This window comes from Drosophila suzukii, chromosome X (assembly GCF_043229965.1).
Source record: "Drosophila suzukii chromosome X, CBGP_Dsuzu_IsoJpt1.0, whole genome shotgun sequence".
NCBI classification, from domain to species: Eukaryota; Metazoa; Arthropoda; class Insecta; order Diptera; family Drosophilidae; genus Drosophila; species Drosophila suzukii.
In genome coordinates, this window is record NC_092084.1 from 9,024,160 (window position 1) to 9,034,157 (window position 9,998).

General features: G+C 39.5%; 1 protein-coding gene across 4 annotated transcripts in view; it reads right to left on the bottom strand.

Moving 5' to 3' along the window:
- Sh (Potassium voltage-gated channel protein Shaker) overlaps nucleotides 1-9,729 on the bottom strand; it is a 153,640-nt gene extending 143,911 nt beyond the window's left edge. For 2 of the 4 annotated variants that reach the window (XM_036820807.3, XM_070997397.1), the window contains exons 1-2: nucleotides 9,291-9,729; nucleotides 6,023-6,836 (exon numbers count right to left, since the gene is read on the bottom strand). The gene's annotated coding sequence lies outside the window, so the exon portion shown is untranslated. The remainder of the gene's footprint in view (nucleotides 1-6,022; nucleotides 6,837-9,290) is intronic. The other 2 variants (XM_070997396.1, XM_036820809.3) reach the window with 2 other exon arrangements.
- Between the last annotated feature and the right edge of the window lie 269 nt (nucleotides 9,730-9,998).

Below are 9,998 nucleotides of genomic sequence, written 5' to 3' on the forward strand. Positions count from 1 at the left end.
TCCGCTCACTGGCTTTTCTCTACTCGGCTTTTTGTTTTTCTGTTGTTTTCCCTTTGCTGCGTGTGTGTTCGCCTGTTAGAAAATAATTAAAACTTTTCGTGATTTCGTGCCAGTGTAGCTGCGATTTTTCTCAATTTAAAATGAATTCTAGCGGCAGCAGCAAAGGCAGCAACAAAGTGCTGAATGTCTGCAGCTGCTGCCATGTTGCACATTCACTTATGTGTGTGTGTGTGTGTGTGAGTGTGTATGTGTGCGTGTGCAAGGACCAAGTTTACAATCCGTAAACCTAAACCTAAACCTTAACCATTCGCACTCCCCCATCGTCACCCAGTTTTTGATTAGTTATTGTTGCAGGCATACAAACACATACATATGTAGCTATGTTGTAGCAGGCAAAAAACCAAAAAACCCACCCACTTGCCACCCAAAATCTCCACTCACCTGCCGCAACTTTGCACAATATTCGTGCAGCTTTTGATTAGCGGCAATTTTATTCGGTTTTTACTTAGTTGCGTTTTTTAGCACTACCTCCCCCTTTAACGCCCCTTTTTCCTTAGCTTTTCCACCTGTTGACTTTGCAACAAGATGGTTTTATCGATTGTGCGTGAAAAACTGGAGAAACCCATGGGCCTTTCGATTTGGCAAGTAATCATAGGGAAATCCATTGCAGCGTTTTACAACGCTATAAGCTATAAAATAATCTATTTAACATCGAACAAACCTGGCCGGATATTATAGAATCAGGTTTCGATTGATCTTATAAAGATATTAATGTTATTATAAAGTTATTATTATAACTAATTTTCTTTTTTCCCAGCACTTTGTAACTTAGTTTTATCCTTGATGCCCTTTCACTTCAAGTTCAATGAGTTCTGAATAATTGTTCAAGTTCAGCATTGCTAATGAGGTTTCTACAACAGATTTTCTTTAGAAACGGAAATGGAATATGGAATCGATTATAGTTCCCTGACAAGGGCAGCTACTGCCAACTGATTGCCAAAAGTTGGCGATTATTTTGGTTGGTTTTCAATTTGTTAACGATTTGCGATGTTACGATGTGATGTCGCCTCTCACTCTGGCATTTTACGGCATTTTCAATGCCATAGGACGAAAAGTGGGCGAAATCGGGGAGGGAAAAGGGCGGGCCTGGTCTTATGCTGCTGCTTATCGATGGACACGCGCGTACAATAAAATGTCTTGAATATGGCCCGATGATGACAGGGCCAAAGTTGCGTAGGCACTGAGAGAAAAGTATTGAAACAATAACTAAAAATACAAAATAAAATAAATTTATTGATAATATTAAACATTTTAAATCAACCATTACTCATCCGCCATGTTGGCCATAAAGTAAGGTTATGTATACGTTAAGGATCACCTCTATATCTTCATTGTTTATTTGTTTTCTAGGAAATCTCTTTTTATTACTTTTATGTTTCATTAAAACCAATAAATAAAAATAATATTAAAATATCGATAATATTTAATTAAAACCATTACTCATCCGCCATGTTGGCTGTAAAGTGAGGTTATGTACACGTTAAGGAACACCTCTGAACTTGTTGCTAGAAAATCTGTTAGAATGACAATTATGTAGACCCTTTCTCGCTGTGTACCCTGGTATCCACAGATATCTGTGCCTGTCCTTAGCCATTATTTGTTCCCTTCGCCAAAGTACATGCGTTATCGAGGGAAGTGGGCCATGAGCTTGTCCATAAATTAATCGATTCCAATGGCCAAAGATCTCAGACAACATGGAAGGGTATCGCAAGGTCATCGCCAGCTTAGCCTGGTTTTCATTTCATTTGATTTCGTTCAGTTCAGTTCAGTTTCGTTTCGTGTTTTGTTTTAGTTTTGATTTTTTATTTTGCCCCTGTTTTGTTGTTCTTGATGTGCTGGGTGTGTCGTTGAACTAAACTCCTCTATAAATATCAGCGGCGATTTATCGCATGTCTGTCCCACTGTCCCATCTACCAAAATATATCTCATGTGCGATTGTGTGCGTCTCTGCGTGGGCCTATAAAACACATGCTAGAAACAGAAGCGTCCACTTTTGATCGCTTCTAGGCCCATTTCCAATTGATTTCATTTCGTTTCTTTGCCAATTTGTTAGGGCGACAGAGAGAGGGAGAATTCTTGAATTAATAGTCCGGTTTTCCAAGAACTATTTAGCCTTATTAAATGGCTTTTCATGTTTCTGGTTACCCTTGAATTTGAAAAATTGGAATAACCCATGTTGTTACCTTAAAAAACAAATATAAAATATGGACATATGTCCATTAGATATTTTTGAGACTATCGGAAAACTATTTTAAAAATTTATAAAACCCATAACCGTTGTTAAATTTGTATTGAAAACACTTATTATTCTCAAATTGCAACTCACTAAAGCAGTTAAATTGTCTATATTTGTTATACTATATTTATATTTCCATTTGTTTATATGTTTTGACTTCATTAATCACCTACATTCTTAAATCTACTGCTATAATTGACCAACTAAAACATTTGGCTGACCGTAAAATCGAAAAACCAAACCACTTTAATCCAGCAAAGTGACTACCAAAACGAATGTCGTATAAATATTGTGAAAATTAATATCAGACACTTTTTATCATCTCGGCCGACCTCCGCCGCACAAACAAATTAAACTTAACAGAGTTATGTGGGATGCTCTACCGTATTTCCATTTCAGTTGCAGGCACGTGCTTTAATTTGATTTTCCCCAATTTCATTCATATGCAACTCGCTGGGAACTCGCACAAGAGCACATAAAATAGAACCGCAGCTGGGGGGACGTTAAATATGCAGCGATGCCACAGTTTAAAAACCGCACAATAAATTGTTCAATCCAATCCCCCCCTCCCCCCCCCCCCTTTTGGAAATTTGAAATTCTAGAACCCCCCGCAGTGGGGTGAAATGCGGGAATTCGTTGGCCAAAATAAAAGAGAAATGAGCAATTTTAATGAAGCCACGCTGTTTGTTGTTCTTTCCGCGTACGTGTGCGGTCGCATAAACCCCACTATTGGCCCACAATATCCCTACGACCCAATTTTCCGGGCGATCTCATTGATTTGAAGGGGAACGGAACCAGAATAAATAGAAATAAAAGCGCAGCCAATATGCAAAATGCATGGCAAAGGCACACGTGAGTATGTGAGTGTGTCAGTATAAAAATAGAAAAATAAACCCAAAAAAAAAAAACGCAACCTAGCGGCACATGCGAAATGCAACAGCAACAAACCAACAACACAACGGCCATAAAACGAAAATAAAACTTACATAAATTTAGAAGTCTTGGCGGGCAGTCGTGGATATGTCGTTTGTCGCACTGCTCCCAAAACGCACTTTATTTTTGGAAAAACGAAAAGCCAAAAAAAGGCGAAACGGCAACAACAAATGACGCAGCAACAGGCAAATCTGTTTTATTTCACACGCCAACTAATGCGCCAAACAAAAGCTGGCAAATTGCAGTGTTACCAGCTGCCTGCGTGCAGCAAAAAAGTGTTACCAGATGCTGTACAGGATGTATAACCTTTAAATTTCTCCGTATTTCTCTTTTGACTTTAATTTTAAATGTTTTACCAAAACTGAACAACCAATTAAGTGGTGAAAATATGTAAAAACCACAATAAGCCATAAGTCCTTTCGCTCGATAGCCCTGCAATCGATAGTTGCATCAAATTGCTGAAAATCAGAGTTGCAAAGCAGCTTAGGCCATTCCCGTTATGCGGCTGGAAAATCAACTCTGGACAGCAGCTGCAAAGTTTCTATTCGAATTGGGGCAGAGCATATAAAAATAATAAAAAGGAAAAACAAGCCAACGAAAAAAAAAGCAGTCGGCGGCTTAAATTATGTGGAGCTGCAATGGACTGGGAGTTGGGTGGAAAAACAACCGAAAAGAGGAAAAACAAACAGCAGCAACAAGAGTTTTAGGCAGATACACTTTGAAATAAAACATACTAAGTATTAGAATGGAGAGTTCCAGAAGGCAACTGCATAAAAGGCACAGAAAGAATTCTATGGCTTTAACTAGGATATGAAAATCGTTGATTGTATAGATAATTATCGAACTTTTTGTTGAAATCGATCAAAACATATATCAAAGTTATTTACCAAATTATACAAAATGTAACCTGAACTAGAGATGAAAAATTGAATGCTTATGAAATTAAAACATCTTTTTAATTTAGGAAGTTTGGAAAGATAACTCTTAAATATTACAAAAAAATCGTTTAAGATCTAGCAAAGTTATTTGCCAAAGAATTCAGAAAGGAATTACAACTTGAGTTGAAAAATGATATATTTTTGCAATTCAAGCATTTTTTCTTCTCACATTCAAGAAGAAAAGAAAAATATCTCTAAGATATTAAAAAACAATACAAAATTTGGAGTGTAAAAACAATAAGCTAGTGAAGTGGGGGTAGGATGAAATGGAGGAGCGGGGCAGGATGCCTCTGGTGAGTCGTAAAATTGCGCAAACGGGACTCTCTCCCCGATCCTTTTCGTCCTGCTGGCGTTGTTTAGAGGGCGTGCGAGCGAGAGGGCAGATGGACACAAGAAGCTGGCCAAATTAAATACAGCAATTTCGCAAAACGAATGGCACGCGCAAAGCAACAGCGAATAATAATATGAAGAAAGTGCGCCAAGGAGTGGGCTGGAGTGGCCGGAAGTGGGCTGAAGTGGGGTGGCCAGTGGGCCGACCTTGGATGTTCTGGAGCGTACGCATATTTTTCATGCTTTCTTTTGTTTGCCTTTTTTCGGTTTAGTTTGGTATTATTTTTTTTTTTTTTTGAGGGGGGGGGGGGGGGAACTTCTGCAAACATTTCTAAAGCTTCTGCTGCAATTTTTGGTTTCTTCGCGGCATGAAGAAGAACTTAAATAGGTGCCCAAAAAATATTTGCACACAAAGAGAAGGCCGTAAACTATGAGTTGCCACTGCACTGAGCTTTAATTAAAAAAAAAAAATATTCATTAAACTTTTAACATAATTTTACAAGAAGCTAGTTCTTTTTTAAGTCAAAAATACAGGTGAAATTTGTTGAATGAAGTTATTTTTAAAGATGTCTCCCCAAAGGTATTACTTCTAGCAGATAAGTACTACATATAGAAAATTTAATAAAAATGTATTAAGATTCTTTTTTATAATTCTTTCTTCCAAAAAATTCTTTGTGTCTTTTCTTCCTTTTAAAACTACTCTACTCCCAGTGTAGCTACATATTCCATATGCAAGTTTTTTTTGAAAACTAGGAGTCGCAGGGACAGTGGCTAAACTGGACACAAAATGTTTATGAGCACTTTAGCTGTTCCATGGTCCCTGGAAGGAGACTACGAAGTCCATGGTCTATAGACCACAGTCCGTAGTTCTCCACCGGATTCCCCACCCGGCCATCAGCAGCATCATTCACATTTACGAGCCAGCAGAGGCTGTTGCTTCCATTCAACATTCACCATGCATTGGCATGAAAAATAGGGATGTGGGATAAGGAATGTGGTTGTGGGAGGCTGGTCCTCCATTTGCTATCCAACTGGCGGCAGGTTGGCCTCTAGCCAAGCCAAGCTTTTCCTCATTTTCCAACGCCAGCCCCCTGACATTTCCCCTCGATGATTATTGTCAATGATTTGCTTTTGGACCCATAAAATGAGGGCAAATTGAATTATTTTTCGCAATTATGTGTCACAGAAGAAGGATGCCAAAGATGTTTTTACGTTTTAAAGATATTTTCCGCTGAATCCTTAAACTTTTTATCCAAAAGGTATTTAAGGAAAATAAAGAAGGGAAAATACCCATATTAAAGTGTTTGTAAGGCCTAGTTAGTTATAAAAATAATATCTATCAGATGCTTAATCATTTAATGTTTCCAGGCAAATCTCTAGATATTTTAAAGCTCCTAAACAAGTTTCTTACTGTAAACATGTTTACAAGAAATTTAAAATCTTAAGAGATTTAAAATCTTAAAGATGAATAGAAGCTTATATCTAATATCTAGAATATCGAAATATTATTGTTAATTGAACTTACCTTATTGCTTTCCCGTGTGTTGGCTGAGCTGGTAGTTATGCTTCGAATATGTATTGTATTATTATTGAATCGTAGATTGCTATTGATATTTGCTTGCAATTAGAACTAGAGCTATTAATATCCGTAGTTGGCTTCGATAATGCTGGGGGCGAAGGACAGAGGGCGGGGAAGAGCGAGAATGGCTGCGATTCGAGTCCCACTCACGATGCACAGTGTAGGCCAGCGAGAATGGTCCTGCGACTGGAACTGGACCTGGAACTGGAACTGCCCTCGACCGCAACACTCAGTCCTCATTTATCCGGCCTAATTTGCATTTTTAATCTCGATTCTTTAGTTTAGTTTTCAGAACTTTAACTTTTGGCCGCGGGGATGGAGAAAAAAAAAACAAAAAAAATAAAGATAGATATATCTGGCCAACTGCTCTCACACCAAGACACAGAAACAGGAGTAGGCACACACACACATACACGAAGCGGAAACGGAAGTGGTAGGATAGCACTCGCGAAACCGAAACCGAAATTTCACAAGAAACGAAAACCTCAACGAAACGAAGCGACTTCTCTCGATTATTTGCCGATTACTTGGGCGATTTGAATGGCTTTCTTTCAGGGCATTGTTCCTCGGTTGCCAGTGAGATGTGCCTCCTGCCTTTGGGATCCGGGATCTCGTTAATTTGGCTTATTTGCCACCGTTGTTGCTTCCTCGATGGCCCATCCAAAACCACCATCATCGTCATCACCATCGCCACCGGCCACTTGGACATTTCCAGCTCATTTGGCGCTGTATTAGGGGTGTGATTCGTGTCGTTTTCCGCCTGCAATCGTGGGAAACCGAAGAGCAAAAAGGAAACGGAAATTCTTTTATGGCTTTTCAATAAATTTGCAACAAATTATGGTCGTTGGTTGTGCGTGTGTGTGTGTGTGAGTGAGTGTGCGTGGGTGATGGATGAAGTGTTTGCACAAACGGCCGATGGGATTGGGGTTGGCCAAATAAACCTAGTTTGCAGGCCTGCTCTTCTCCTTTCTTTCCTCAACCGGGTACAGTGCGTTTCAGGACTTTAAAGTGGGCTATCGATCGAGTGCCGTTGGCCTAATGAGGTCGCTTACTTAATGCAGTAATCAAATGATATCTGGCGTTAATCAAGAGGTTTCACTTGGACTTGAGGTTAAATTAGGTCAGTCTCTTCATCATATTAATACACACAACAAAAAACGAATTAGCTTTAATAGAAATAAACAGTTTTTCAGTTCCGCTGTATTCTTTAAACTAAAACCATTCTTTCTAAAAATAATCTTTATATTTCCAGAATATTTCAGGAAACCCTTGGAGGAAACTAATTAAATTCAGTAAGCCCAAGATCAAATAGGAGCCCGGAATTTCCGCAATCTTGTAAAGTTTTTGGTATGCCCTTTGTGCTGGAAAAACCTGATGATATATGACTCCGTGGCCCAATTTGACCCAACTTTCGCAACCTGATTTATTTGGCTTAAAGCTTAAAACGGCAAGTACCTTGGCGTAATATTACTTTATCTTTCATCCTTTCGCATATTGGCTTACCAACCACCGTCTTGAGCCCCCCTTCCACTTTTTTTTTTTTACCCATCCACCTTCATTTTGTTGATGTTCTCCGCAAGGCTTTTTAAACTTGTCATACATTTTGATAAAGAATTCGCCTTGCTCCCTCGAGGGTCTGAGATGCTGTCAGCACCGCCTCCTTTTTGGGCCCCCTTTTCACCCCCATTTAGCCGCCCCTTTCCGATTTCCTCTCACCTGGCCCTTGCAAACCCCCTTTTCGGCCCCTTTTTATGCCGCCTTCCCTGACTTTTCCGCTTCTCAGCTCCAATGCTGACGGGGCGTGCAAAATTTTGCACATTTAGGGGGGTTAAGTTGGGGGAGGGGGTAACACTGGGGAGTGCTGTCTCCTTTCCTCCGGCTATAGCCATCTCTCTCGCTGGGTCTTTAACCAAATTCGCATTCTTCGCAATTTAAGTGAATTCCTGTGCTCCGGCAGCCCGCAGGCCAAAAATGCTCCGCGACTTGACTTTGTCTTTTGTAGTTTTATTTCATTTCATTTCAGTTCGTTTCGCTTCGCTAATGGCAGAGAGTTGCCCTAATACAGAGAGAGAAAAATATGAGGCCTAACTTGGTATTTATTACACTCAAAAAGGTGAAATTTTTGAACTTATAGCGGTCTTTTTTCGAAAATATCAGAATTTTTCTATGCAAGTTTATAAAAAGTAATTGATTATTATTTTTTTTAAAACATTCTTTAGTTTTTAAATAGTAATTTATAGTAAAATAGTTAAAATCCTAAGGTAGTTCAAAAAGGGGTTAGCTTATATGACCTACTACTTTGTTTTATTTTTGTGCAACAAAAGTATAGAGATTATAATATTCATTTATTTTTAAAGATATTTAATAAAAACTGGATTTAAAAAATATGCTTTCTAAGTTAAACACACAATTAGTTAAAAGCGAGTGTATACCATATTTAATTAAATTGTAATGTTGATATGGGCTTTAAAAAAATCTAAAATCATCCGTGCATTAAATATGACATTGAAATGGTGGCTATTTTTATCTGTGTACTGGGGGCGTGGAAATGAAGGGGGCGCGGGGGCGGTACTGCAGCCGCCCACCCAAACTGCAAGGGGCTGGAGATTCGGGGGATGGTCTGAAAGTTTGAACTTTCCCCTGGCTTCTTTTTTCCCATTTGAATTCGTTTAACTTGGCTTCTTTGCATCTCTCCTCATTTGTTTGTTAATTTCCTTCTTATTTTTTTTTTTGGTGGGGTTTTTCATTAAACATTTGAATGGGCGGTAGGGTATTAGGGAAAAACCAGGCCCACTTGACTGATGCTCAGCCCCACGCACACACACATGTGCTGGGGAAAATGTTCAAGGACATTTCCAATGGCGGTGCGCAAAAAGGGAAAATATTCCTACTCAATGGATCGCCAGAAACATCGCACACACATGTGAGAACCATTAAAGAACAAATTATACGAGAATATCAGAGGAAAAATCAAAATTATGTATTACAGTCGACCTGCAATGTTATGAATATGAAAATCGTTTTTAACGATGCGACGCGACGCTCAAAATATATACAGAGATTCGAAAAAAAAAAACACAAAAAAAAATAGAACAAAAAAATCTGCGCTTTTTGGCTTAGTATTTACGTCACAACAATTTGATGATTCTTTAAATATTAATAAAAGCTAGAATGGCGAATATTATTATGATCGAGGGGGCCCAAAAACACCTACCTCAAAAAGTATGCTGGTAAGTCGAAAAGATTTTTAGTTTTGTTGGAGTTAGAGAGAAAGAGATTTCTTTCTTTTTTAGATTAGGTTAGATTTTAAATAATTTTTTTTTCGCGTCGCGAGCACTGGAAAAAAATGTAAAAAAATAGAAGAATTCGTAGGAGGCTGCGACGGTTTTAGCGGATTTTTTTTTTGGTATATTCTCTCGACGGTTTCAACCACGACGACGGTCTACTAACACGGCTTAAAAGGGCGGCTCAATGGTCGTTTGGTCTTCCGGCTGCTGTTGCTGTTGCGGTTGCTAGTGTTGCTGCTGCTGCTGCTGCAAGTGTTGCTGGTGTTGCAAGTGTTGCTGCTGCTGCTGCTGCTGCTGCTGCTGGTGGTGTTGCTGCCACAACTTGTGCTGCTGCTGCTGCTAGTTGCGTGTCGCGTGTCGCGGCTCTGTACATCGCGCCGTATACCCAACGACTAGGCGCTGGAGACTCTGATGTGCGGAACCCAGAATCGCAGCGGCCCGAATATCATCGTGTCCGAAAATCCGAACGCGCTTTTTCCGAATTCCGAATTCCGAAACGAATCCCAAAAACCAAAACCGACTGCAGCCGCCGACGACGACGTCGCTGCTCTGCTTTCGGCGACGTCGGCGTCGCGGGAGAGATGCCTATGCTTTCACCTTGCCTTTCTTTTCGATTGTAATTCACTTTGGATTCG